Source organism: Tupaia chinensis, unplaced genomic scaffold (genome assembly GCF_000334495.1).
Source record: "Tupaia chinensis unplaced genomic scaffold, TupChi_1.0 Scaffold000117_2, whole genome shotgun sequence".
Taxonomy (NCBI): domain Eukaryota; kingdom Metazoa; phylum Chordata; class Mammalia; order Scandentia; family Tupaiidae; genus Tupaia; species Tupaia belangeri.
Genome location: NW_006159583.1, coordinates 5,218,782 through 5,230,084, shown reverse-complemented (window position 1 = coordinate 5,230,084; position 11,303 = coordinate 5,218,782).

The window sequence follows — 11,303 nt, the reverse complement described above, 5'->3', positions numbered from 1 at the left end:
CCGCTGTCAGAACCCCATGGCCTAATCTTGGTACAGCATTCGTATTGCATCCAGATGGATCCTTTGAGAACTTAAAGCAAGAGTGTAATACCCATTCAGAACTCACCCATGGCTTCTCTTCTCACTTAACCTAAAGCCAAAGACCTAACAAAAGCTTACCAGATGCCACGTGGTCCAACCTCTTAATCTCTCTGCAGTTCTCCCCATACTTTCCACCATCACGTGATCCTAGTATCTTTGTCCCCCTCAAACACACCAGTCATTCTTCTGCCTTAGGGCTTTTATTCCAGCTCTTCTTTTTTACTGGAATTCTCTTACCACAAATATCAGTAATACTGGGGCCCCATTTTCCAAGTTATGTTGGAATTTATAAAAGTCAAAATCATTGAAGTAAAGAGTAGAAAGGTGACTACCAAAGATGGAGGTGAGATACAGTGGATAAGGAAAGGGGAGATGCTGGTCGACAGATACAAAGATTCAGTTAGATAGAAGGAATAAACTCTGGTTTTCTATCACATGGCATGGTGACTACAGTTAATAATAACATATTGTACATTAAAAAATACCTAAAAGAGAGCCAACAGGTGGCACAGTGGCTACAGTGCTGGACTCCCATATGGCCGACTGTGGTACAAGTCCCAAAACTGGCAGCTTGAAAATCACGACACACATGTGTGCATGCATGCCCAAAATCCCAAGAGGAGAATGGAGGAGAAGGGATTGTGGCCTGGCCATCTCCTCTGAGGGGGTGATTTCTCACTTTTCCTCTCTTCATTTGTCTCTGGCAAGAGCACGAGCCCTATGGCAAAAATCTTTAAAAAAATGAAACAAAACCTAAAAGAAAGGATTTGAAATATTCTCACCACAAAAAAGAAAAATGCTGAATATTTTAAATGACAGATATGCTAATTAGCCTCATTGAGCACTCACTCCACAATGCATGTGAATATTGAAACATCACATTGTACCCCACATATATACAGACAATTCTCATTTGAAAATCAAAAATACAATAAATGTCAAAAGAAAGACAAAATAATCTCTTTAGAAAATTCCCTTATCAGTGAGACCTTCCTTGACTAATATGTTATATTCTCCTGGTACCTGTCATTTCTATATTCTCCTTTTCTATGTTTGCTCTGTACAGAATTTAATACCATCTCACATACTATGCTTACTACTTGTTTCTTTTAACAATTTATTTATTTAGTTATTCCTTCCATGAGCAAGAGAGACACGCAGAGAAAGACGGAGAGAGAGAGAGGGAGAGACCGGGTTCTGACAAGGTCTTAGCACCACATCCCACCCACAGCTGCAGCCAGCCCTGCATCGTGGGCACAAGTTCACCTGGTATACTCAGTGAGGTCTCCAGATGCAAACATGGAACCTTCCCGCAGGGTTCAGCATTACAGAGCACTGTGTTTTACTGCTGTCCACCATCTGGCTCCCTGGATCCCCAGTGCCTCTAATAATGTAGTTAATTCACAAGAAGTTGAGTGAATCAACAAAATAAGAGTAAGAATTTACAGAACAGACAGAGAAAGGGAAAGTAGGATGGTCTGGGACTCAAACCAACGTTGGCCATGTGGGAGTTGTGCACCTTAACCACCACATCACCTGCTGGCCCCAGAGAGGAAAATTTGAGAACAGATTTGTGAGTCATTCAATAGGAAAATCTGCTCAGGGAAGTTTTTGAAAAAAAGGTTTCTCCTCCAAAATTTATTTTTTAAAAACCTGTTCACTCTCCAGTTCTCTAAGCCTGAAATTTTGTTACCTGTAAATGGAAAATAATAGAATTCATATATTATGGGATGTTGCGAAGACTAAATGAAAATAAGAATAAAGTACCAAGCACAGTTCCCGGAATGTAGGATGTAGTGTCTCTTCAATACATACCACTTCTCATACCACTTTTACTTACTGCCATTGAGAAAACTCCTAAAATTATCTCAGGATCCACACCTGAGATGGTATTACTTTTCTCCGTAAGTAGTTACCCAATGAAAAATGTGTCTTAAATGGGAATAAAAAGCCCAACTCACCCACCCATCAAACAAAGGGGGTTTTTGATCCATGTTCCTAAGAAGAGCTACTGAAAAGGTGGTAATACTGCAGTTCTGAAGAAAAGGACAGACCTAAAATGTCTCCTCTTAAAACAGATATGGTGGTGGAAACAGAAGATACAGAAAATTGACTACCATATGGTCCAGGAGCTTGATGATAGAGAAGGTAATGTCAGAGTGCTTGGCATGTATGAGCAGGGAACTGGGAGAGCAGACACAAGTGTGCAAGGCAGATCGGCCACAGAATGGAATTACTGAAGTAAATGGAAAACGGGATGCCGAGAAAGGGGGAAACTGAATTCTCACAGAATGCAGTGAAAGAGGGAAACTAAACTACGACAAGAGAAAAGAAGACAAGGAGAGACCAAGAGATATAATCGACACGTAATTAGACTACTTCAAACGGAAGACAAAATAAGGATGAGTTATACTCACGTACTGGTTGAGTATCACTATGGAAATGATTCATATTGGTTCAGAACCCAGTGTATAACTTAGGATGCTCTGATTTATATAAAACAGGATAAAAACATTTAGACATGATGGAAACTTTAGGTCATAGAAATAGAATGCAAATTTTTTACTAGCGTCCCTATAACGAGGTATTTTACATTTATCAAACAGACTATTTGGGATATAACACTTAGAGACTATGTAGTAAGTAGCATAGCATTCACATGTAAAGTAAATGTCCCATTTCTTGATTCTTGATGTGGTTTTACTGATGTAAAAAGATACATGTGTATTTTAAATGTGCATTTGAAATTTGTATTTTAGGTACACAAAATTTGTAAAGTAATCCTTCATTTTAAAAGAATACATATAGCAAAATATTGGACACTGTCTTCAACAGTTAAAATCTTTGATAAGTAAATACGAAGTAACAAGATAGGTAAGGGGTAAACAGTTAAAAAAATTGTGTGTGTGTTAATAATATATATTACTTTGTTACCTTATTTGCATTGCTTTCAAAGTATGGAATACTGCCAAATGATTGTATACTAGGATGTAGAGAGAACTTTATTGCATTTCTAAAAAGTGCAAATGACCACGTTGCAAAAACACTGAAAACCAACAGAAACAGTCATTAGTAAGAAGAAAGACCGGAACTTTGTTTACAATTTTCAAAGTTTTTGCAGCTCTTTATTTTGAAAAATCAGCTGGACTTTATTTAATTCCGAAAAGTAAATAATTTATAAAATGATTTATATATGTATATATAGCTTTTGTAGATAAGCTTGTGACCTATTTATAAAGTTATCTCTAAGTAGTTATATTCAGTTATGTGTAGAGATGCTCATTTGAAAATCAGGTTCTGGATTTCTTAAATATGGAAGACAAATTGGTCACATGTTTACTCAAGATTTTGTGATGCTTCCTATTATTTTGGAAAGTGGAAAAATTATAAAAAGAAGTTGTAAGTATTTTAACTATTCTAAGGCTCCTTTTAATAGCATAGACCATTCCTGATTTACAATGGCTTGACAATGATTTTTTGACTTTACAATGGTGCTAAATGATACACACTCAGTAGAAATTATCTTTGAAGTGCTTATACAGCCATTCTTTTTTCCACTTTAAATAAGATATTCAATAAGTTATATAAGATATTCAACACTTTATTATAAAATAGACTCTGGGTTAGGTGATTTGGCCCAAATGCTGTTTAACATAAATGTTCTGAGCATGTTTAAGGTAGGCTGGGCTAAGCTGTGATGTTCAGTATGTTAGGTGTATTAAACGCATTTTCGACTTACTGTATTTTCAAGTTGTGATGAATTCACTGGGATGTAATCCCACTGTAAAGTGAGGAGCATCTGTACTCTGATATTGACAAAACACAGGTAACATGATTTGGATTTTTAATATTCCTTCCCAGTCTAAATGAATTATCCCTTGTTTGGAAAACTAAACTTCGTGCTTTGTTTCCACATATGAGCATTTCATTCTTACCATTTCTTGTCCTCACATCCCTGATATCTTCTTTTCAAGAATTATTTTATTTAATTTTATTTATTTATTCTAACTTAACCAAAGAGGGAGAGAGAGAGAGAGAGAAAGTAAGAAAGCAAGCTGCCAGCTCTGGGACTTGAACCACGGTCAACCATATGGGAGTCCAGCACATTTAACCAGCACACCACTTCCCGGCCCCACGATCCTGATATTTTCTATCTCATGTTCTAAGTTCATTACTGGGTATGATTCTTTAGCAGCATAACTATTTCTATGGAATAACATAGGTCCATTTTCATAAACATTTTCTTGCAGAGAGATTTTTGCTATAGGGAGCGTGCACTCCCAGAGAGACACAGAGAGACAGAAAGTGAGAAATCACTCCCTAGGGGGGATGGCCATGCCACAATCCCTTCTCCATTCTCTTCCCTGGATCTGGGTCACTCGTGCACAGGCCCAGCATGAGCTTTAAGTCACCGGGTCCGGGACTTACACCACTGAGGACTACATGGGAGTCCAGTACATAACATTATGCCATCTGCTGGTGCCTTGTCATGAACTTTGAAGTGGATTTTAGCAGCCATCTTTCAATCTCATTAAGAAGTCCTTCAATCACAGCTGGAAACCAACCATGTGAGTGTATGGGTCTTCTCTTTCCTTACTTACTCTCTGAGGAGGAAATCAAGCTTCATATGACAATTTTCTTATTCTACAGATTCATTTTATATATATTTATATATATATATAATTATTCTTATATATATGATAATAATATATTATAATTATATATATCTTAATTAGTCTCTATAATTATTCTTATTCTTAAGATTCATTATATAGATAGATAGATAGATAGATAGATAGATAGATAGATAGATATCTATGTAGATATCTCTATATATACATTTATATATATTGTCTTTTATTTATGTTAAACCAGCACACCACTTATAGATATCTATCTCTATCTATCTATCTATCTATCTATAGAGAGAGAGACTTTTAGACAGTGTCTTGCTGTGTGAAAATCCTCCTGCAGAAGTCTTCTGAGAAGCTGGGAGTGGAGGTAGGCATAACCCCACCTGGCTTTTTTGGGTGGATGAGGAATCAAACTCCAGCCTCCCATGTGGCCTCAGCCTGTCCAGTAGCAACGTCAGACAGCATGCACTAACTACTGAGACTGGGCCTGATCAGCTTCCCTGACCTCAGTAAGAGCATCGTAATGGGTGGCCTGACAACGGGGCGTGAGAGAAACCAGTGTTGTTCTCAAGTACACGAAGCATCTGGGTTGTCTGTGGACTTATCTTTCTTCCTCTGCTTTCTACCTGCTGGCTGCTATTTTGTATGTTTGATACCTAGGTTCAGAAACCAATAGAAATGATATATAGTCAGAATATTAAAAACAAATGAAAAACAATCTTGAGAAAGGATTACAGTTAATCTTTGGCACAAGGAAAACATTTTTTCCCCATTAAATTTATATCCTATAACAAGTACTCTGCTGGCACTGTAAGGATGTTTCCTAATGGCTGAAGACTGAGTGGACTGGGGAGACATGATAGACGGGGAAAGGCAGGGGGAAAGGTAAAACTGCCAGAATTCTTCTTCAGCGTAACTATACGCAGGTCATTACATATCTGGTTCTATTTAAGAGTGCTTACTCTTTTCTTTTCCTTCTTCCATTTCAACCCTTTCCCTCCATATTTCTCTCGCTCTGCAGAAGATAGGTTCCTTGCTTTTTTTTTTTTTTAACCGAAAGAAGAAAATGAACAAGTCTTTCCTAACTCAGTTTTCTTTCTTTTTTTTTCTTTCTTTTGGGTGGGGGGAGATGTTTTTGCTATAGGGCGCATGCACTCACCAGACAGAGAGAGACAGAGAGACAGAAAGCGAGAAATCCCCCCCCCCGCGCGCCAGGGGAGATGGCCATGCCGCAATCCCTTCTCCTTCATTCTCCTCTCAGGATCTTGGGCACACACGCACACGCGCCTGGTGTGAATTTTAAGCCACCGGGTCCGGGACGCAAACCGTGGTTGACTACGTGGGAGTCCAGCGACACAGCCATTATGCTAACTGCTGTTCCCCTAACTCAGTTTTCTCTTGAATCATTTTATTCCATATTCCCTTTATTCTCCCTCGCTGGAAGTAAGAATACTGTATTTGCTTGAGAGAGATACATATCAGGAAAAATCTGACTATTTTTGACTGTTGTTATTTGGGAATACTTTTGATCTCCTTTTGTTTCACTTAGAGAGCACACGAAATATCCTGAGAGAAGTAGTCTGTCTCCTTTACTCAGTTATTTGTGATATGGAATTTGTAAAGCTTCATGCTACCTCTTCAAGGGACTTTAACTTTCTATGTGGGTCAGTATTTTGATTATCTGGGTTCTACTGAAAGAGAAGTAAAATGTCCAATGGTATATAAGAAACATTAGCATATAATTCTGCTCTGACACTAATTTTGTGAATCTGAGTTGAACTTTCTAGACCCAGCTCTTAAAATAAGGAGTTTTGACTACAGAAATACGTTGTAGGAAAAACTGAGCTCTAAATGGCATGACAGTAAATTGGACTTTCTCTAAAGAATGCAGTGTGAGGGGCTGCTGTGTGTGTGTGTGTGTGAGTGTATGTGTGTGTGTGAGGGGGTGGTGTGAGGGGGCTGGTGGCTGGTGTGTGTGGCTGATGCTATGGTACCATTTAACCTGGAGTAGCTCTGCAGATTAAATGATAAAAGAGCACTGAGGTAGGTCTGCTAAGGAATTATAAGCACTGCCAAGACTTAAGACCAACTGAAGCTCATAGCTGAGCTAGCCAGAGTCAGCACCTGGGAATACCTTTGGCTTTTTCTCTGGTGATTCTTCATTTGGGGTCACATGCTTCTGGAGGCATATTCCACCTTCCAGATGATTCTGGGAACCCACTGAGTGACATGAGAATGAAGGACATCCTATCCTGTTTGTGTTTCATTTTCTCTGATCTTTTATTCATTTTGTAAAAATCCCTGCCCATTACATCTTTTGGGTCATTTGGCTTAACTCCTTGTCTTACATGACATCTGCATCTTGTAAAGTTTTCCTAGCTGTAGATTTTCAGTTTAAACGTGTTCTTGACAGTTTTACTGTTGCAAAATGAAGTTGTTTGTGATAACATTTGCCAATTCACAGATGTGTTATTTATAGGTTATGAGAGGGCATTTTCCTCCATTTAGAAACTAGATCATGAGCCTTTATAGTCTTAAAGTTCTTCTTACTCATAAAAGCTGTAAGAACATTGATACAAAACTATAAAACCTTGATTGGCCAGAATCCAGAACGACAGGGTAAAATGAAGACTTGGAGAAGAACTTCTCAGTACCCAGATCTATGTCTTAATCCTTCCCACTTTTTAATAATTTAAGTAGCTAAATGGCTTGTGCCATCTTTACTGAGATACATTGTATGTCACTGTCTTTATTTGAAACTGATTGACAAACGATGTAACAGGCCAAGGGTTTTGTCCTAGTGGAGTGAGAGACAAGTGTTTGCTTGTATATGACACACATTCATAGACTCAGTGGGCCATGTTTGTTTATTGCTTACTAGATTTACCAGATGCGGTTGGTTCCAACAGTACAATCGATTCCGACATGATCCCTGTCCTTACTAAGGTAGACAAGAATAAATAGACAGTAACTGTTGATAGGATAAGGCACTGCCCAGAAGGGCTATCTGTCTCAGACTATGGAATTAGAAAAAGTTTCCTAAGAGCTGTAAAATCTATATTGAGACCTTGACAGGAAATAGAAGCTGACTGTTTGATTAACGTCTGCATAATAAATAATTCCCAAATGTAGTGGTACACAGCGACTACTATATTTTACAATTGTTTGGGTTGGGAATTTGGAGAAATCTTGCCTGGGAGACTCTTCTGCTCCCTGTGATTTCTGTGTACAGCGTGCTGTGCTCCAAGCTCTGACAAACAGAGCACTCCTCCTTTCATAGAGGCTCACAGCTCACCGAGAGCTTGGAAGAGACTGAGATGGAATCTGTAAGATGGCCTCTGACCACGCTCACATACCACACAGCACTTCAGTTTTCTATTTGTTGCAAGTGAGTTGTAGAAAAAGCCCAGATTCAAGGGAACGGGATACACAAAGTTGTGGTAAAAGGAGGCAAGATTCTCTGGGAACCATCCATGGAGACCTACCAGGTGAAGGGAAAAAGAGGATTAACTCTCGGGAAAGGAAAACATTAATTCATAGTTAATTCATGGGGAAGTTAGGGAGTTTAACTGTTCTACATTCTATAAAAGACATCATATTTGCATCCTTTTCTCTTTATCTAGTACAAATCACAGTTGTCCTTAGGGAATTGTTATTTGTAAGATTTTTCTGAATATGCCTAGCATTTTTTTCTCCTAAGAAATCTGCACAGCTTCTATTAATAATTCCTTAGATTGGGACCAGCAGTTAACGTAATGGTTATGTTGCTGAACTCCCATGTAATCAACCGCGGTTCGAGTCCCAGACTCGGTGGCTTGAACTCACGCTGGGCACGTGTGCATGCGTGCCCAAGATCCCGAGAGGAAAATGGAGGAGAAGGGATTGCGGCGTGGTTATCCCCCCTGGGGGGGGTGATTTCTCACTTTCTATCTCTCTGTCTCTTTCCGTCTTTCTGGCGAGCGCACGTGCCCTATAGCAAAAACCTCTCCAAAAGAAAAAAAAAAATTCCTTAGATTAAGGAAGAAATTGGAAGTCATTCATCATGATCTATCACCATTTAACTCTTGTCTCGGTTGTTCAGAAATCTTTTAATTATTCAAGCCTAGTTTAACTGCAGAATAAATACTTCTCCTTACAACATGAAAAGACTTTTTGTACAGTCTGTATATGGTGCCCTTAAGAACGTCTGGGTTCACGTTAACGGGTCTCTATCACCCTTCCACACCACGTAGCATCTTTATGTAACATCATGTTCTTTTCTTCATTTGAAGCAAGCTTCTAATCTCATCCATTTATTATGCTGATGAATCCTCTGTTCTTCCTCCTGGTAAAGGCCAAGGAAAAACTGGACAAAGATCTGAGGAGGCAGAGAGAGATATTTCATACATCATAATTAAAAAAAAAAAAACTTAAACCTTATTTGTAGTAATTTACATGAGATCACCTATTTTTATTGTGGATGAAAGTGAAGGCAGAGTGTTGCCATCATTTTTTATATTTTGAAAATTTTAATGTAGGTATTTAAAAAATCATCTTTACCACAGTTTGGAGGCCCTCAAGACAAGCAATTTCTCAATAAAACCACATCCAGATTTAATTGTAGTATAAATGGGCTAATCAAAAATAATGTTTTTTTCTCTTTTCTGTTTTGAGTTATTTGCACATGAAATCTATGGCTTATATAAGAGCTTCTCCTCTGGTAGGCCAAACACTTTTCTGTGGGATGCTTTAAAAAAAATCTAACCATGTTGGGACCAGCAGTTAGTGTAATGGCTATGTCACTGGACTCCCACGTAGTTGACCATGGTTCGAATCTTGGACCCAGTGACTTAAAACTCACGCTGGGCGCATGTGCGTGCATGCCCAGGATCCTGAGAGGAGAATGGAGGACAAGGGATTGCGGCCAGCCCCCCTGGGGGGTGATTTCCTGCTTTCTGTCTCTCTGTTTGTCTCTGTCTGGTGAGCACACGTGCCCTATAGCAAAAACCTCTCAAAAAAAAAAAAAAAACAAAAACTAACCATGTCAACGCATGAGGTATTGAGAGGTCATCTTTGCTTTCCTGTGTTTCAAGTAGTCAGGAAGGATTTCTGCATACTCTACATATGAACCTCAATATCTTTTCCTCTATGGAAAAAAATAAAAAAGTTTACAATTCCTTTCTAAGGAGGGCATCCTGTTTTTCACAAAGCCATTAGTGTGAGTCAGAGGAATCCAAGGAAAGAGGCTCATAGTAAGTTTCCCCATAAAACAGTAGAAGGACGTCTGTGCTGATCAAGCACCTGACGCTCAGTGCGCAGTCTGTATGGTATGATCTAAACGTTTCCTTCTTCCTTTCATTCCTCCTAATCTTCAGGAACATCTACACACACAAATCCTTTGGTTGAGTGGGCATTCTAGGGGAATTCAAGAACATGGCTGAGTTTCATTTTTAGGTTGCTATACTGACAAGCAGAGATGTCTCATGTGGATATGAAAGCTCAAGAACAGAGCTGCTTTTGAGAATGAAAGCCCACTGGACATTTGCAGAAATTGTAGGGGAGAATTTCGGACTTGTAAAAATATGAAGTACTGCTCAAGCCAATCTTACTAAGTTCTTAATGGAGTGGAAGATACACTGGACACCTTTGTTAAACGAAAACCCTGTGTTTATGTCATTATGTTTTTGTTTGGAAATTGCCCTAGGTAATAATAGAAAATGTTTTGTGTAGGCGCATGGCACAATTGGTCTGCAATATTTTCCTTTTTTTTTTTTTTTGAGAGATTTTCACTCTAGGGTACGTGTGCTCGCCAGACAAACAGAGAGAGACATAGAGACAGAAAGCGAGAAATCACCCCCCAGGGGGGATGGTCACACCGCAATCCCTTCTCCTCCATTCTCTTCTCAGGATCTTGGGCATGCACGCACATGCACCCGGCGTGAGTTTTAAGCCACCGGGTCCGGGACGTGAACCGCGGTCTACTGCATGGAAGTCCAGCGACATAGCCATTATGCTAACTGCTGGTTCCCTGCAATATTTTCAATATAACTAAATACAATTTTTTTTTCTGTTTATTAAACACAGCCTTGGGGACTGGCAGGTAGCATGTTGGTTGGGGCACTGGACTCCCACGTGGCTGACCATGGTTCGAGTCCTGGACCTGGTGGCTTGCTTTCTCACTTTCCTTCTCTCTCTCTCCTTGTCTCTCATTCCGTCTTTCTCTGGTCAAATTATAAATAAATAAAGTTAAATAAAGTAATTCTTCGAAAACAAACAAACAAAAATACAGCCTCAAATAGTGTCATCACCTTTCAGGACATGTTGATATTATTTTACATGTGGATGTCAAAATGAAATAATAGAAAATAAATCCAAACCTTTTAATGTATCTTTCTGTAAAAGTATGAGTAAGGTACCTGGACAAACCGCAAAATTAAATTTTCTAGGCATAAGTCCCATTATTTATTGTTTGTTTTGCAGCAGTGAAATAGCTTCAGGAAGTTTAGAAAATGTATCTAAGGTTTTAATGTATCTATTTCAAACTTAGGGTTCTTCTGTTTAATTATTTACTTTCCAATTTGGATACACATGATTAGAAAGAGACACAAT